The sequence below is a fragment of the Paramisgurnus dabryanus genome, chromosome 2 (genome assembly GCF_030506205.2).
Source record: "Paramisgurnus dabryanus chromosome 2, PD_genome_1.1, whole genome shotgun sequence".
Lineage (NCBI taxonomy): Eukaryota > Metazoa > Chordata > Actinopteri > Cypriniformes > Cobitidae > Paramisgurnus > Paramisgurnus dabryanus.
Genome location: NC_133338.1, coordinates 7,815,081 through 7,835,003, shown reverse-complemented (window position 1 = coordinate 7,835,003; position 19,923 = coordinate 7,815,081). Strand labels below are relative to the sequence as shown.

The 19,923-nt window shown below is 36.1% G+C and overlaps 2 long non-coding RNA genes across 2 annotated transcripts in view; one reads left to right on the top strand and one right to left on the bottom strand.

Moving 5' to 3' along the window:
• The window catches only part of LOC135783532 (uncharacterized), a 417,164-nt gene that overhangs the window by 191,434 nt on the left and 205,807 nt on the right, over window positions 1-19,923 (top strand). The gene's annotated exons all lie outside the window — the stretch shown is intronic.
• Window positions 13,480-13,884, bottom strand: LOC141281605 (uncharacterized). The gene is made up of 3 exons (XR_012335950.1): window positions 13,819-13,884; window positions 13,671-13,724; window positions 13,480-13,573 (listed from the first exon to the last, which is right to left on the bottom strand). It is a non-coding gene; the product is annotated as an uncharacterized lncRNA (long non-coding RNA).

The following is a 19,923-nucleotide window of genomic DNA, read 5'->3' as shown; positions in this document are numbered from 1 at the left end:
CTATTTTTATTTTACAATAACAGTTTACAAATATGGCTCCTATCATTCCTTCATTCTTTTTTTTAAATTTAAACCAAAAAGAAAATAAAGAAAAACGACTTGTTTTTCTATTATTTATTTTCTGAACTAAAATGAAAAAAACAAATAGGCCTAACGACTCGTTTTCCGATTTTCTGATTGTGCGCTCAGATCAAAAATAGAAAAAAATTAATGAAACGGGTTAAGACTAATTTTTATTTAACACCTTAGCAGACATATACCAATTAAATAATTTTAAACCGATCAGGTACTACAGATTACAGCCGTTTTAATAATGGTTTGAATAGCAACCATGCGCCAGTTTTATTCTATTACAGTCCGACTTTTGAACTTTTTTCATTATTATTTATTCGTAATAAATAATATGTATTACCTGATAAAACATATTTGCACTAAATGCTGCACAAAACTCTTCCACTAGCCTACTTGAGAAAAGCCGTAGCCGCGCGGCGATTTCCCCGCTGCATACTGTATGAAACGCCCAAAAGGATTCATGCGGCGCATGATGAAATTTTAAAGTATAAAGACGGTAGCGGAACTCTGGGGTACCTATACTTTGGACGGAGCGGGTGGTCTGACTGACAATAGCCCTCCTGTGACAGCGTATCCAGCCAACAACATTATTTTTGTGCAATTATGTTTGAAATAGTTTGGCAGAAAATAGCTTACTTCATTTGTAAGTAGGGCAATATGGTTTCCGTTTATGTTGGTTAGATATTTGAGTGATAGGCTTTGTCCTATTTAATTTATATTATTTATATTTCATTATTTTTTCTGTGACATTTTTTTCTCTGCTGACAGTACAATGTTAAAATAATATTTATATTGACACGAACACAATTTTTGTATAGCATTTATAATTGTTATAGGCTACCTAATCTCTCTCTTTCAGTTAGAGACATTTGAATTTGAGATTCTGGAAACGAGATTTAGGTTTTGCGGACCCGTCAGGTCGGGAAATAAAGCGTGTGAACACAGAGTGTATTTTAAGCGTTGCTGAATAGAAACTTGTGGGAGCTGGACAAAAAAAAACAGTCCCGCGCAGACCTCCTTAAACCTTAGGTGTGTATGTATGTGTCCCGAATAAATGATAATTAAAAATGGAATAAAGTTCAAAAGCCGGACTGTAAGAGACTTTCATGGGAGCATAAATGCCTGTAAAATGTTACCACTATATACTTGATCTGCTTAACTCTTTCACCGCCAGCATTTTTAAAAAAAGTTGCCAGCCAGCGCCAGCGTTTTTCATGATTTTCACCAAAGTTTAATGCCTTCCAGAAAATGTTCTTCTTTAAATAAATAAACATACAATATACCAAATGAAAGAACAGACCCTCTGCTTTCAAACAAAAAAAACCGTTTCATCCTACCTTTAGTGGTTCTTTTGCAATCAGCTTTTGAATATGGGTAGGTTTTTGCAAAAACACCATATTTTGAGCAAAAAGCAGAGATAATTCCATTTTTGTGACGGACTTTTCATAGAGATCATATTCAGAGCGATCTTTAAAACAGACACGGACATGCAGCAGCTTGCCACAGGGCAATACTTCCGGTTTTAAAAAGTTGCGGAAGGGCGCCACCTGGTGGATAATAGCGGTATTGCGGAAAGACGGAAAATCTCGTCATTGGCGGGGAAGCGTTTTCTCTTAATTGACGAGATATCTCGTCAATGGCGGGGAAAGAGTTAAAATGATTTCATTGATATATGCCTATAAAGGTGTTAAGTTCAGGAATAAATAATGGAAAAACAAGTTTTTTATTTTTTTTCATTTTTTTATTTTTTTATTTTTCATTTGAAAAAACGATTGAACGAATGAAACACGGACCCATCATATTCCATGATTATAGGCCTATTCCGGGTGCAAACAGACAAAAAAAACAGCAGAAAAACCATGTTTTAAGCAATTTTAAATGCCATCTTTCGTCTTTAAAATAGGAAATAAAAACAAAATATATATATTTTTTTTTTAATTCAGCTGGCCCGCCATCTACTGGCTAAAAAAATATTGGCCCGCGGCCAAAGTTACTTGCCGACCCCTGATCTACAGTGATGAGTTATAAAAAAGCTGTTTCCAGATGTTTTTTTTCAGATTCCCATCGACTGATCGCCTAGCTTCTGTTTTAAACGCGCTTCTGTAAGCGCGTATGAACTTTAAAAACACATCGCATATGGCGACCAACAGTTATCCGCCATTACGTGACTTCACGCGTCCTCGTTTGAAAACAATGCAAAAGTTTTTCAATCCGAAGCGTACAGTCTGCTGAGGTCGCTTGTGTAGGCTGAACTGCACAAGTCATAAGCATATTACATGATAGCAAATATAAATGAGGATAAATGAGTTACAGTTACTTCACGAATATATCTTCCTCCAGTGCGTCTTCCATTGTTCTTCTTAGGTAACTTTAAAGATAAACGCTTCTCTTCTTCAAAGTTCAGACATAAATTAAGATCTTCCTCACGTGTGTGTATAAAGTTTTTCATCCAAACATGCGGTAAGTCTTTAAATCTGATAAAACTTTACACTTTGTTTGTTAGTGTTTGAACTGCTCGTCTGTTCATTACCATGTCAACAGCGTGTACCGCCTGTGTGCGTGACAGTATAAAAGAAAAAAAAGTCAGCCAGGAAAAGCTGTACTCTCTTTACTTCAATGCAGATTATATAAACAGGCAATATTTGTTTTCGATTATAATTAGATTGTTTAAAATTAGACATTCCAGGCTTTCTTTAGATATGTGCATAATGTTTGTGTGACGAGTATTCGCAGAGTTTCAATTGATTTTTGTAACATGTTTTGAGCATCGTTTATTTTCTTTATTTGACAAAAACATAAAGATCTGTTGTTATTGTGAGTGTACACAAATTAAAGAAGACCCTTCACAATTTCAAATGATGTCAAACACGTAAGTGTATGATTATTAATGATCGAGTATTTTAAGTTGATTCTGCTATGTTAAGGAGAAAACACGTCAAAACGCGGCGCTGCCTTTTTGGACCCCTGGGGGTTAAATACTATTGTTTGTATGCAACTTTAAATATTTGTGTATACTATTGTTTTGTGAATGTGACAACTGTGGATTGTTCAGTTTTTTTATTAACCCCAATGAGACTCTTGGGGTCAATTCTACCCCCAAGTTACTTTATTTTAAAAACATGGTTCCCTTCATCTCAGTGAAATAAAATTTTGTGACTTTTCCAGATTATCTGTCAAGATTTCATATAAAAAACTGGGCTTGATTCGGTCGTTCTAAAGAGGCGTAAAAAATTCACTTAATTAATCCCTTTGGGGGTAAAAATGACCCCAAATTGAAATGAATGGGAAATGCAAAAAAAATAATTTTCAAAAAAATCAATGCATCCAGAATAAATCTGACAATTTCAACACAGAAAGGTAGGCCTGGTACTAGAGCACAAATGCAATATAGAAAAGACATGCTCAATCACACACACACAAACACACAAAGGTATGACTGCCACAGAGATGATTTTTATAGAATTTGGCTAAAAAAACGACCACAGATGCAGAACAAAGATTTAAAGTTGTGGGCTCTCATGCTCACACAGGTACACACACATTCTGGTTTCCATGTTTTGTGGGGGACATTCCATAGACATAATGCATTTTATACCATACAAACTGTATATTCTATTCCCTTCCCGGGATCAGGAAAGTTAGAACAAGTCCTTACCACCCACAAGGAAACCCAGTTGAGCGGTACAACCGCACCCTTCTGAGTATGCTGGGAACATTAAAAGATAAAGAGAAGAGCAGATGGCGTGATTTTGTAAAACCCCCCACTCACGCCTACAACTGCACCAAGAACGAAGTCACCGGTTTCTCCCCTTATGAGCTCATGTTCGGCAGACAGCCCCGTCTTCCGATCGACATTGCCTTCAGACTGCCAGTTAGAGGCATACAATCTACCTCCCACTCTCAATATGTAAGAAAGCTCAAGTCTCACCTCAAGGATAGTTATGAATTGGCCATGAAAAATGCAGAGAAGGTTGCTGTCAGAAACAAGAGACGCTTTGTTACGTGGAAGTGCATTTACATGTTGGTTGTGTTGGTCTAGTTTTCCTTTGTGTTTCTCTCTCTCTCTTCTTACACTCTAACTATCACGACTCGCAGGTGGAGCTGATAACGAGTGACCTGATTGGAGACGGGAGTGATTGCTGCAATTGTCTATTTAAGTCTCCTGGAGCATGGATCTGGAGCTCCCCGCTCTCATGGCTTCCTTTACTGGCAGCTCTGCTGTTGTAAACTGTTGTTAACCATTACTTCTCTAAGTTGATTTATTATGTTGAACTTTTATGTTTATCCTAAATTCTAATTATTTGGAGTATAGTAGGGAGGTGGGTGCCTCTTTTATTTATTATCAGTTTTCTCCTGTTTGTAGTAAGTAGGGAGGTAAGATTTTGTATATTGTTTATTATCTGTTTTGTTATTTGTTTTGGCTTTTCCCCCTCCTGAAATGTATATGCTATAAACTTTCTTTATGTAGGTGAGCTTTGGGCCTAACAGGCCTTGAAGACCCAGCCATGCCACCTAAAGCAACAAACAACAATACTGAGGAATATGTTACCATGGCCCAAGTACGTGAATTGTTGGAACAGCAAAAAGATTTCTACAGAACCTTGCTTGATCAACAGGAAAAAAGCTTCAAAACCTGTGTACAAATCATAGTTGATTCTTCAAACAGGAGAATTGATGACCTGTCAAAGCAGGTTTATGATTTTAAGGTGAGTCTAGAAATGACTCTAAAAGAACTTGATGATCTTAAAAGCAATTGTAAAACTTGGTCTACAAATTGTAAGGAAACCAGGAAGGATCTGGATACAATTGGTAAAAGTTTGATCACAACTTCAGACAAGACAGAACATCTGGAGGGTCAGTCAAGACGCCATAATATTGTTGTGGATGGCTTGAAAGAATCTACAAGAGAAAATGTGTCTGAATCTGAAGAAAAAGTGAGAAAACTTTTTAGTGAAAATCTACAGTTGGATCAGCGGAAAATAGAGCTGGAATGGGCTCATAGAGTTGGGAATCAAAGGGCATTGTTAGATAAACCCCGGCCCATTGTTGTTAGATTCTTGCGGCTGAAGGATAAACTTGCAGTTTTGGATAAAGCTAAGAACTTAAAGGGCACAGGCATCTTCATAAATGAAGACTTTCCTGAAACCATTCGACAAAGAAGGAGAGAACTACTTCCAGCAATGAAGGCAGCCCGTGAGAGAGGTGATATTGCATATCTGAGATATGACAAACTTATTGTTCATCCACCTTTCCAAAATCAACTAACACAAAGAAAGCCAAATGCTCAGAGTTTGGTTCATTAAATTTGATAACATAACCACTTATAGTATTCTTTTATTAGTAATCACATATCTGTTTATTCTTTAAATACACTATTGATTCTAACAAACTTGATTTTGAAGTTGAGACCTTTAAACCTTTTGATTTTTCTACATCTGATTCTTATAATGTTTTTGTTGACCCAGACTTAAATTTTTTTTCATCATTGGGTGCTTCAAATTTTTGTACTTTTTATACCGAAACGAAGTTTAATGAATTATGTAGATCTTTGCCTCCTAATATTTTTTCTACTTTTCATTTAAATTAAGAAGTCTTTCTAGGAATTATGACAATTTCATTCACTATTTATTTTTATTAAAACTTAAGTTTTCTGTTATTGCTTTATCTGAAACATGGCTTACTATGAATTCTAAAGACATTTTTAATTTGTCTAATTATAATTCTGTTCATTATGTTAGAGAAAAAAGATCGGGAGGTGGTGTTTCTTTGTTTATTCATGAAGAGTATGAATTTAAAATTAGGGATGATCTCACTTTAAAATCAGATAGAAATGAAGTGGAATCTTTATTTGTCGAGCTTTTTACTGGTTCTGGAGGAAAGAACATCATTGTTGGGGTTATTTACCGACCACCTGATTCTAGTATACAAGATTTTAATGAAAGTTTGGCCAATTCACTTGATTTGATAAATAATGAGCATAAATACTGTTATATTTTAGGAGATTTTAACATAAATCTCTTAAATAAATCTGATACCCCTACTGCAGATTTTCTTAATATTCTTTATTCTAGTTATCATTTTCCTCTAATTCATAAACCTACAAGAGTTACAGAAAAATCAGTAACATTGATTGATAATATCTTAACCAATTCTCTAAGTGAAGGAATTAAATCTGGTGTTTTATATTCAGACTTATCCGATCATTTTCCCATATTTCATTATTCTGACATTAGGATTAACAGAGTTAAACGTTCAAAAGATATACAGCAAAAGAGAATCATGAGTAATGTAAATATTTCTAAATTTAAAGATTTGATTGCTAGTACTTCCTGGGATAATCTGTATGAAGAACATGATGCTGAAAGAGCATATCAACAATTTATGACTATTATTAGCTCTAGTTTTAATAAATGCTTTCCAGTTAGTAGCTCTGTAAAGAAAACCAATAATTTTAATAAACCTTGGTATACAGTTAGTTTACAAAAGATGTTGAGGACTAAGAACAAACTCTATAAAAAATATGTTTTAAATCCTACACCTCTCACTTTAGGGGTTTATAAATCCTATAGAAATAAATATAATCATTCTATTAGATGTGCAAAAAAGCTATATTTTAGTGAAAAATTTAAGAGGTGTTAAAACAACATGGAAAGTTATAAATCAGGTGCTGCAAAAAGAGAAGATTACTTCAAAGCTACCTTCAGATTTTGTGGATGGTGACAGTTCCTATAATAATCCATTTGATATAGCTCAAAAATTTAATGATTTTTTTGTTAACATTGGTCAAACATTGGCTAATAATATTCCAGTTGGTAGTGGCAAACCTTTGGATTATTTATCAGGAAATTTTCCTGTTATCTCGATCTTTAAATCACCTGAGATTGATGAAATAAGTGAAATAATTGATGATTTAAAGTTATCTTCAGCTGGACATGACAATATTTCTGTTTTTCTTGTCAAACAGGTGAAAGGCTTAATATTACATCCGCTTGCTCATATCTTTTCTCTTTCCTTGAAAACAGGCATAGTACCAGAAGATTTAAAATTAGCCAAAGTTATTCCTCTGTTTAAAGCAGATGATCCTCAATGTTTTAACAACTATAAACCTATATCTATTTTACCATGTTTTTCAAAAATCTTAGAAAAAATTGTATATAAAAGGATTTTATGTCACTTAAATTCTAATTCTATTCTTTATAAACATCAGTATGGATTCCGCAAAAATCATTCTACTTATATGGCTCTGCTTCACCTGATTGACAATGTTACTCTTGCACTTGAAAATCATGAATTCACTTGTAGTATTTTTATTGACTTGTCAAAAGCGTTTGACACAGTTAATCATTATATTTTATTGGAAAAGTTGTACAAATATGGCTTTCATGATTTTTCATATAAGTGGTTAAAAAATTACATCTCTAATAGAAGACAATTTGTTTGTGTTAATGGTTGCTATTCTAATACAGCAAGATTACTTTGTGGGGTTCCTCAGGGGTCCATTCTTGGACCCTTACTATTTCTTATATATATAAATGATCTATCGAAGGTTTCAAATATTCTTACCCCAATAATGTTTGCAGATGATACCACCTTGATTTTCTCTCATTCAAATTTTAATTTATTGATTAAGAGTGTAAATGATGGCCTAACCGCTTATGCTAATTGGTTTAATTTAAATAAATTATCTCTTAACTTAAAAAAATCTAATTTTATTATTTTTAGTGGAAAAAAATTATACCCTAAGGACTTAGCAAAAATCACAGTTGAATCTATTGAGTTGCCCCAAGTGTCAACTGTAAAGTTCTTAGGAGTTTTTGTTGACGAGAGTTTGAGTTGGAGGGAACAAGTTGATTATGTAAGTAGGAAAATACATAAATCTACTGGAATAATAAGGAGGGTTAGGCATCTTATTACGACGGAGTGTCTTCTTACTCTTTATTATAGTTTAATTTATCCGTATCTCTCATATTGTAATATAGTTTGGGCGAGCACTTTTCCTACCACTCTTCATAAAAATTTTTCCCTTCAGAAACGTTTTGTAAGGATTGCAACCCGATCCAATTCATATACCTCATCGGCTTCTCTATTTCAAAAACTTCAAGTTCTTAATGTTTATGATATCAACATTTCTCAAATTTGTGTCTTTATTTATAAAATATATTCAGGTGAAGGTAACATCCCAGAGCAATTTACAGGGTATTTTAAAGTTAATTCACAGGTTCACAGTTACTTAACTCGTCAATGTGCAGATTTTCATTTCCCTAAAATCCTTACTTGTAGAGGTCAATATTCTATACGATTTAGGGGTATTAAATTGTGGAATAATTTATTTCATTTAGTAGAAAAATGTTCTTCTTTAAAAAGTTATAAAAGATGTTTAAAGAATAAATTTATTGCTGATTTGTAATTGTGCTTTTGTTTATTGAGGTTTCATGTATTTTATTTACTCTATATAGTTTTGACGTTTATTTTAATTATTTTCTTTTTTAATTTTATATTTTGTTTAGTTTTGTTGTTGTTTTGTTTAAGTGGAGGCTTTAAATAAGCCCTTTGGGTTTTTTGCCTCTCCCTGCACAATATATGGATTGTATTTTGTTTTTATTGTATATATTTTTGTATCTGTGCAAATAAACCTAAACCTTTATATACTTTAAAGTATCTTGTGATTTGAAGCCTTGGGGGTGAGAGTGGGGACTCCAGGGGTCTTGTTTGGACCCCTGTTACCTGTTATGAATGTTTCTTCTGTTCTCTTTGAGTAGGGACATTTGTTACTTCGTAACACGCTTCGACAAGTCTGTCCGTGTCCTTGTTCGACATCTGCGAGCAGGCCTGGCTCCTCTTTAATGGGTTTTGAAGTGAAGCTAGATGTCAAGTCCGGTGTTCCATTGTTTTCACTAAAATATTGAGGAAGTTGGGAGCTGTATCTATGACTTTCGCGACTGGGCAATGTCTGTCTGGAATGATTGTCAGTGATGTCTCAGAAGTTGTGGATAGGCACGTGGTCTGGTGAATTTTTCATATAGACACATTGGTAATCTCGTACCACTTTCCAATGTTTAGAGGTCGGCCACCCCAGACACATAAAGAGATGCTTTCAGTGGTGTCTGCGACATCGTAAACTCTTTTCATCATTTTGTGTTGTGTTCTGGTCATTCCGTCACAAGATTCCGTGAGATTTATTACTTTTACTGTTACTTTCACCTAAAAAAAAAAAATTGTTATTTAGTGAGAAAGAAATATAAATGTGCAAAGTTAAAAAATAACCAGTTGCTGTGCAATAAACTATGGTTAACTTTAAACAATATTATGTCGGAAATGCGCAGCCAATAAGACAGCACCCCTTTCGGCTTAATCCAAGGAAGCATGAGCTATTGAAAGCAGAGGTCGAGTATTTACGTGAGAATAACTTTGCGAGACCCAGTTTGAGTGCGTGGAGTTCGCCTTGTTTGTTGGTCCCCAAGGCTGATTCATCGGTTCGGTTCTGCACTGACTATCGCAAAGTCAACGCAGTAACTAAACCTGACTCGTTCCCACTTCCACGAATGGAAGATTGCATAGATCGGGTTGGTCCTGCAAAATTTGTTACAAAATTGGATCTTCTGAAGGGGTACTGGCAAGTTCCTCTTACTTCTAGGGCCTCAGAGATTTCAGCATTCGTGACCCCTGATGATTTTATGCAGTACTCTGTTATGGCGTTTGGAATGCGAAATGCTCCATCTACTTTCCAACGTTTGATGCGTATCGTATTAAGTGGAGTACAGAAATGTGAGGCTTATCTAGACGATATTGTAATATATTCTTCTAGCTGGGAAGAACATTTAAATTCCCTACGTGAAGTGTTTTCACGTTTGTGTGATGCGTCTCTGACTTTGAACCTAGCTAAATGTGAATTCGCCAAGGCAACAGTGGTCTACTTGGGGAAAAGAGTTGGTCAGGGACAGGTTTGCCCGGTTGATGCAAAGATTGCATCTGTTATGAAGTTTCCAGTACCTGTGAATAAAAGAGAACTGCGTCGATTTTTGGGGATGCCAGGTTATTACAGAGGCTTCTGTCGTAACTTTGCCAGCATTGTATCACCCTTAACCGATCTCCTCAGCACAGCTCGAGTATTTGTGTGGTCTCCTGCTTGTGAGGAAGCTTTTCGTGCAGCTAAGGATTTACTGTGTAACGCTCCTGTTTTGGCAGCGCCAGAGTTTACGCGCTCTTTTAAGCTGGAAGTGGATGCCTCTGCTACTGGCGCTGGTGCGGTTTTACTTCAAGAGAGTGAGTTTGATCACCCAGTATGTTACTTCTCGAAAAAATTTACGCTATGTTAACGCAGATATAGTACCATCGAAAAAGAGGCTCTTGCGTTGTTATTATCGTTACAACATTTCGAGGTGTATTTGGGTGGAAGTTCGTTTCCAGTTGTTGTTTATACGGACCACAACCCACTTGTGTTCTTGGCCCGGATGTCGAATTCAAATCAACGCTTAATGCGCTGGGCATTGATAGTTCAAGAGTTTGACTTGGATATCCGACATAAAAAAGGATCGCAAAATACTGTTGCGGATGCGCTGTCCCGCGTTTATGGTGCTGAAGTGTAGGATATATATGCAGTGGTGCAGTGTAGGTAATGCAAACTTCCTGTTAGCATTTTTTTTTGTGGGGAGGTGTTACGTGGAAGTGCATTTACATGTTGGTTGTGTTGGTCTAGTTTTCCTTTGTGTTTCTCTCTCGCTCTTCTTACACTCTAACTATCACGACTCGCAGGTGGAGCTGATAACGAGTGACCTGATTGGAGACGGGAGTGATTGCTGCAATTGTCTATTTAAGTCTCCTGGAGCATGGATCTGGAGCTCCCCGCTCTCATGGCTTCCTTTACTGGCAGCTCTGCTGTTGTAAACTGTTCTTAACCATTACTTCTCTAAGTTGATTTATTATGTTGAACTTTTATGTTTATCCTAAATTCTAATTATTTGGAGTATAGTAGGGAGGTGGGTGCCTGTTTTATTTATTATCAGTTTTCTCCTGTTTGTAGTAAGTAGGGAGATAAGATTTTGTATATTGTTTATTATCTGAAATCTAGGTTAGAATTCTTAATTTAGTTAGTTTTGTTTTGTTATTTGTTTTGGCTTTTCCCCCTCCTGAAATGTATATGCTCCTTATTATCTTATGTTTAATAAACTTTCTTTATATACTTTAAAGTATCTTGTGATTTGAAGCCTTGGGGGTGAGAGTGGGGACTCCAGGGGTCTTGTTTGGACCCCTGTTACCTGTTATGAATGTTTCTTCTGTTCTCTTTGAGTAGGGACATTTGTTACTTCGTAACATGCTTCGACAAGTCTGTCCGCGCGTCTGCTCTGACGGAGGGAGACCGTGTCCTTGTTCGACATCTGCGAGCAGGCCTGGCTCCTCTTTAATGGGTTTTGAAGTGAAGCTAGATGTCAAGTCCGGTGTTCCATTGTTTTCACTAAAATATTGAGGAAGTTGGGAGCTGTATCTATGACTTTCGCGACTGGGCAATGTCTGTCTGGAATGATTGTCAGTGATGTCTCAGAAGTTGTGGATAGGCACGTGGTCTGGTGAATTTTTCATATAGACACATTGGTAATCTCGTACCACTTTCCAATGTTTAGAGGTCGGCCACCCCAGACACATAAAGAGATGCTTTCAGTGGTGTCTGCGACATCGTAAACTCTTTTCATCATTTTGTGTTGTGTTCTGGTCATTCCGTCACAAGATTCCGTGAGATTTATTACTTTTACTGTTACTTTCACCTAAAAAATAAATAAATTGTTATTTAGCGAGAAAGAAATATAAATGTGCAAAGTTAAAAAATAACCAGTTGCTGTGCAATAAACTATGGTTAACTTTAAGACACATTTGGGTATATTTGTTTTTATGTAAGCATTGGGTGAGTCTTGTTATAGTTTAGCAGATTTAGTTAAATTGTTAACACAGATTATTACTGTGAGCGAAACTGGAACTTGGAAGGTGTTTTGAAATCATTACATTTGATGTGATTATGACCTTTTTACATTATCTTCCTTTCTAAAGTTGGTTTCAATTTGATTAAGTGTTATGTATGCATCACTGCATGAAAAGTGGGATTTTCGTCCCCGTAAGCGCCTGTAGGCTCCCGAAAATCTGCCGAATTTTCGGCAGCTTTCCTCAATTTACCAGCAGCGAGCTTCGCGTTTGTCTGTGTCACAAATTGTCATAAACGAACCATGACGTAGGTGGAGAGCCCCGCGCGGGTGCGATGCCTCTAATTAGCATATGAATAGCAGCGAAACCTCTGCCGGCCAGTTAGAGAGTCTCTGGCCTAATTAGCATGTGAATAGCAGCAAAACTAGAGTAATGGCCCACTTGAATGTAATCACTCAGTATTGGCTGAAGCCACAACTTTTAAACAAGTAAAATCCCCCGTGAATGGTTGGCAGATGACTTCAAGCCAATCACAAGGGATTTTTCTTGTTTAAAAGTAGTGGCTTCAGCCAATACCGAGTGAGTAAATTCAAGTCGGGCCGTTACTCTAAAGAGGGGGGTTATTGGGCACCCTGGCTCATTATAAATGTAAACCCCAATAATAATAATAATAATACATAATTTATGTTATCATTTTTTATATATTAATGTCATTGTGCTATGTACTACATTATTCACAACATCAAGGAATATAAGAGAAAACAAAGAGGTTTATTTATAAACACACAGCTGTTTATTCAAAGAAAGAGCTTTATTTATAAACACACAACTATGTACAAAGCAGCATAATGTCTCTTATATTGTACTCCAAACACGTCAAAAAGTGCCTAAGATGTTCGGGAAAGATCCCTAAAAATCTTTTTCAAAGTGTTGAAAAAAAACCTCAAAAACGTTGTAAAAAAGTCACTTTTTCACGCGTATATGGTGAGTTGCCCGGTACTTTGGTATCGCCTCTAATCTGGATTGCAGCGTGGCACAGAGCTCGGAGAGTTCCAGGCTGCGAGAGGGCGGTGGCCGCACAATCCATCCAGACACCCCGCCAACAATGCCGTCTTCCTCATCAGATATGAGATCTATGGTGGCGCACTTCCAAATGTCCATCTCATCCTCAGCCAACACACTTCGTCTCGCTTCCAGCAACTGTAATACAATCAATAAGGACAATAAGTGACCTGAAAAATACTCACATTGACAAAAAACTGATCTAATATAATAAATCTTACCATTTTTCTTCTGGATCGACTCCGAGCTAACAAACTTTTCGCATTTTCCGCCTGCGATGCGAGTTCAGGTTGTTTGTATCTGAAACTCCGGCGTACCGACTCATAATACGTCTTACGGGCAGCTGGAAAACAATTAAATGAAACTGGTATTAATAAAAAGAGTCACGGTACAATTAAACAAGAAATGAGGAAAAACATTAGAAGTTATACTTACAAACAATGTCGTCATTCTCAGCAGTAAATATGGACTTGCTGAAATAGCCCCAAGCAAATCGGAGGTCACGGCTTTGTTATGAGGCGACGTTAGTCTGTGAAAACAAAATGTGTGGGTTTAAGCTCGGATCTATTAACGTATCTATTTCCTTATACAAGAATAAAAACATATTCTTTAAATCGTAACGTTACCTTTGCTCTGGTTCATAGCGCCTGCAGTGTGCCTCAGAGACGCCGTACAGCCTCCTGTAAATTACAAGACAAAAAACACCTCTTAGTTATAAAACACACAGCTTGGGCTACTTCAATAAAATATGCATATACATAAAATTATTCTTACCGCAATCTTGGGATTGTGCACCCGTCTGCTCTTCTTGGAGAGTTACAAACACCAAACCAAACGTCTGTTATGCTTGTCGACACTGCTGTGTGAGCCGTGACCATGACCTCGCACATGATTGGACGAAGGCGAGAAGCCTGTCGGGCTCCTCCAATCACATGCGAGGTTATTGATATAAGGAAAATCTTGTGAGACGTGTGCGCATGCGTATGATATAAACAACAAACGCGATGTGCCGGAAGCTCTGTGTGAAATCAACACAGTGTGCTGTCAGTTGAAAGATGTAAGTCCCAAGACTGAAGAAACGACCTCGGCGCTTCTGTAAACATTGCAACACTGAAGTGTGTCATACACAGTATTTTGACCACAGAAAGCGCTATTTAAAAAATGGAGTTTGGGAGAAAAAAATCCAAAAGGGCTACGTCAGATAACGTACAGAGCCTGCTGCTACCCAGTCATGAATCCGCTGTGAGTGATGTCCCGTCATGTGTAAAGACCCGGAGGATAACTTTACTGGAGTTAGAGAGATTGGTGAAAGTGAAATGCACTCCGAGGACCCAGAAAAAGAAGTGATTGAAGAATTTGAAGAAACGCACCCAGCGAATTTCAGTTCAGACAACGGTGAGCATAAATACATATTTTTTATATAAGCTTGGCTTGCTTTACGTATGTTATCATTTTAAACAATACTAAAACATATCAACAAGTAAAGTAAAATAAAATCAACAAGTTAAACAAAAACGTTGGAGTTAAATGTGGTTGATTATCACTGTTGTTGTTATTTTAATAGTAAATTATAATTGAATAGGAATATCGCGTTATAATGCATAACATTATCTTCTGTTTGTTGTTTTTCAGACGAAACAGCAGATGACCAACGCATTCGTCTTTTCCTGGACATCTGTTGTGTGTGGTAAGCATGAAATTACATTTGGATAAACTAGTATAAAGTTCAATACATGCTAATCCAGAGCTGAAATGGGAAAACCTAACAATTTTCACCCACATGATTGTTTTCCACTCTTAAATTTCTGTTAGTTAACTAATGAAAGCAACTAAAGTATAAACACACTTTATAAAGTATTAAAAAATCCTAAAATGAAGTTGAAGTGGATGAAGTTTCCACAAAGTACTTAACTGGTTCATTGCACTAAAGCTAGCTGTTTGAGATGCACATGATCTTTTTCAACTACAGTTTTCAAATCTTTTCATACTCAAATGGCCCTATTGATGAGAAATGAACATATTAATTATGTTCTTTTTAAATCTCAAATGACCATATTAACGATGAGCTTTTCAATCTCAAATGGCCACATTTATGATGGACTTTTCAATCTCAAATGGCCACATTCATGATGGACTTTTCAATCTCAAATGGCCATATTAACGATGGGCTTTTCGATCTCTAATGGTCTAATGGTGGTGCTGAGTATGTGCATTGCATGTGTTTTAAATATGTCCTTTAAAATTTCATAGGATGACTATGTGGATGAAGAGGGGGAAATCCTTGCTGAGGAGCAGAGTGAACCCTATCCTCACATACAAGATGGGGAGAAGAATGGAAGTGATCAGGCCAGAAGTGAAAAACCAGAACACTTGTTGATGATGAACCTTTTGGCCATGATGAAATTGACTGGTATCCTCCGTGACGACTTCTTACAGTATGTGGGTTGTCCAAAATGTATGACAGTGTACATGCTTACTGAAACCTATGAGCTCAGACGGGATGGTACAAAGGTTTGCAGGACTTGTGGTCACATCCCATTCTACAATCACCCACAGCAGAGGTCTGCATTAAGGTAGAAATGTGGCTCTGCCTTGCTAAGCAAGGCTACATATTTGAGCAGTGAAGAGTATGTCCATCCAATACGTTCTTACTGATACAAGAGTGTTGTGCAGTCTCTGGGAGGACTTGTTAAAAGACTTGGATTTGAAGAGAAATTAGATGAAAGGCGAAAGCGGGAAATGCCAAAGGGTGTGTTAGGAGATGTATATGATGGACAAGTATGGCAGGATTACCAGTATGTGAATTCAATAACTGTAGTCATGCCACTATGCACAGTATTTGAGCTGTGATGTAATTGCACAAGTTTCCTTGCTTCATTCCCTTCCAGACAGACATTTTGTTGTTTGACATGTTGTTTGCATAGAATGCACAAATTGAGCCTGATTAAAACTCTGTTAAAACAATTAAAATTGTTGAAATAAATTGTTTTGTGTATCTTGTTTTTTACCTAACATTGGTTATTGCTAATGACATACAGAGATATTAATATATACTGTTAGCCTGGACAAACTGAATCTACTTAAAGGGATAGTTAAAAAAAAATTAGGGAAAAATATTTTGAAAGTATTGTGATAAATGATGAAGAAAATATTTTGATAAATGATTGTCATTAAACTTAAAGATGATTTTGAATTACTCTGTCCAACATCTCCGCTTAGTAAACTGAGTTGAAAGATTTTCTATTTTTAATTCATTTATAATTATAATTCTCTTAGTGTTATAAATGGTATTATAACACAAAACTCATGACTAAGTCAGTCATTGAATAAACTTGATTCTCCACTGAACACACACAAAACTGCGAAAAATACAATACAATGTGCTGTTTATGTCAATAAACACTGATCACCTGAACGGTGACTTTCATTAACAAAAATGGTAATTTATCATTTAAAACTAAACAACATGAATAATATTAGAGCATAAACCTCTATGACATTTTAACAAATATTTAAGTAGTTAAAGTTCTTATTAGTTCTTAATTCTGTAAAAAAGCTTAAATAATCATAATATTCAGGGACAAAGGATTATGGGTATAATATATTTTTAAGTATATGTCCAAAACTCAAAATATTAAGTAATGTTTACATCATTAAGACAATATCTGGGTTAACAGTGTAGCATACTTTGAAAATAATCAATTTTAAGAGTTTGTAATTTGGCTATACTGATACCAGAGATTTTATTAAAATCAAAGTTTAAAACCTCTCAGAATGTCACCTGAGTAAAACTCCCCCAGCTGCTACCCTGATTTGCATTTGTATAGCTCACACCATGTTCATTTACATGTTAAAGCCTCCCCTAGAATTAGGGGAAGGGGGGACAACTTCAGAGCAAGACCCACGGCAACTTCTGACAACTTATGGCAGTTTTCGGTGTTGGCTGCAAATTGTCATGCGCAGTCGTATACTTGGAGTTTCACAACAATCTACAGTGCCACATTCTGACGAAAATTCCACTTTTCATGCAGTGCATGTTTTATACATTATTACAACAAAATGTTCAGGTATATGTAAAAAGTTTACCCTTTGGTATTCTCTCGGATCATCCAGAATGTCTCTCAGTGTCCATTGTTCAGTTTTTTGTTGCAAAGCGTTATCAAAGGCGAAGTCAAGTTTGCGAACGCATCTTAAACTTGACAAGTAGTTGACGACAATGTCCATATCTCCTGTAATTGAGAAACATAGAAAACGTTAGTAGTAAATGCTGATAATGTTTATACATCAACTTGTTTTGGCGATTCACTATGTTTTATTATACTTCTATTTAGTAGGAAAGGTCTATACATGTTTACAAATTGTTTGATGTGTTTACGAGAGTGTACTGTTGGATAAAGTAATATGGACCTTTTTCATTTGCAGCTTTTTTAAAGGAGACATATTATGCGAAATCCACTTTTTTAGCCCTTAAATGCATTTTGTTGTATTTTTGTAGTGTTAAAACAAGTACAAAAAATTGAAAAAAAAACCTCTTCAGGTGATTTGTTTATGTCTTTATATTCTGTTTTGGTCATATTTTGCAATTAGTACGTTTTTTAAAAACAATAACGTCACAGAATTTAAAGTGGAACTGCCAAATAAAGATATTGATAGAGGTCGACCGATAATGGATTTTGCCGATAACAATAGCTAAAGCGGGCACTAACTGGCGATGACCTATAAATTACCAATAGTTTTTTACTATTTACTGAATAGAAAACACAACACTCATAACTCATTCACTATGCTCAAACATACTTTATTATTACAAAATCAAGAGGCTATTTAAATAAATAAACCAAAGTAACAGTCCAAGGAACAATAAAACAGATTCAAAATATATAAACAATTTACTATTAGTAAACATTAACTATTGTAAAAGAATTAGAAAATAAATACAGCATTGGCTGAAAATATTATAACTCTTAGATAAAATTTATTTATATATTAAATATAAACCTTAAAATAAGATTAACAAGACTGAACCAAAGTAACACTTTGGTTTTGATGTCAAAAGAACATCAAACAGATATAAAATGTCAATTACATAAAATGTATTTGTAAAAATGTATGTCATCTGTGAAAGGCGTAGGACCAAAAAATGTTCAACAAATCATGGATTTCGGTCCGAACGGACGTTTCCTTTTATGTCCCTCATACATACGTAAGCGTAATTTGAATTCCCACCGTGCAGCGAGTCCACGCAGATACCATACGTCATCGGCGCGTTCACGTGCGCTCTGTCTGTAAACAGCGAGAACAGCAAACTTTTCTGCTGAATTGACAACCTACACAGGAGCAACAAAACTAAATGCATCTTTTATAACAACAACAGCAAAAACTGCCTGGATCAGCAAGAGCAAAAACCCAAATTAAAATCGGTAACTTTACTGCTTTACCACGAGATGCAAACAGCTACAGGAGGCAAAGGGTCTGAAAGGGTTTTTGTACTGCAAAGTTTTCTCACTAGTAAATGAGACATGACCGTCTGATCTGTGCGTGTTCATGTGTTTGGAAAGAGTTGTGACTTTGGATGGCGATTTGACTTGAGGGTGGGATCGGGATTTCATTGCTAGGCGGCTACCGTTAGCATTTTTCAAAATGTGTTACCCTACCTTTAAGTGTAAAATGCAGAATAACTTCTTTAATTATGATTGTGTCGAAGTGTTGAAAACTTATTGTATTTGTCCGTTTTATTATTATTATTATTTTTCCATGATAAAATGCACCGACCAGCCTAAACCGTAATAGAAACTTTCCACTTGGTCAACTGGTTGTATATTAGCAGGCTACTCAGATACAGTGAATCAGCCAAATTGATCCATAGGTGGCGCTATAGCAGTGCCCGACGCGTTTGGGCTCATAACTCCTTAACCGTACATCTCAGGGCTTGACATTAAATTTTTGAGGAACTTGTCCTTTGGACAAGTACATTTATGTTTCACTTGTCCATGCACAAAAGTCACTTGTCCGGGTAAAGATTTATAATATAATTAATTTTTTGTGTTTTGCTAATCAGTGGCGGTGCAAGGGATTTTTCATAGGGGTGGCCAGGCAGGGGCCAGCAGTAACTCTGGGGTGGCACATAAAATCTCTTTCATCCAACCTTAAAATACTTTTTATAGTCATAATTCAACTTCAAGTTTTTTTATTAAACTATTTAATAAAAAAAAACTTTTGAAATTTACTTTGAAACCAGAATTTATATCTCCCATTGCTAAAAAAAAACCATAGAGACCAGTAAATCAGGTGAATTTTGTAGGCCACTGAAATGTATTTTACAAAGATTAATTTGGCTGCTGCTTGCTACTCTTTCTGAAGAAGGATGCTATATCTGCTGCCATTCTCTTCATTTTTCCCACATTTCAATGATTGTCTGACATTAAAACACTAAAGCAAAACATTAAAACATTACCATGTTTTAAAAAAGCATATTAGGGTAAATGTATCCAGATTATCTGTTATATATAAAATCAGTCTTAATCCTAGCATTTACACTGTAATGTTTGTGTGGGATTTTTTTAATGTACAGTGACGAATTCTGTCAGATTCAAATCGGCTGTCGCGCGGCGCAAACACACGTAGGTGCGCTGAAAGAGAGATTCTCATTATAAAACAGATTCTTAAACAAGATTTTAAGCCCATTATGTGTTTTTACCGAACTGTAGAAGAGAAAAAATACGGACTGCGGTTGATGTGTCTGTCATTTATATTCACGCCGGAGCCTGAAGAAACTCTCCACTCCATGCCGCCCCGCCCCTTCGTGTTCGGCGATCAGGTTTCATGCGCGCGCAGCTTGTTTAACAATAACAGCAAGGTGTAAACGTGTGTGTGTGTGTG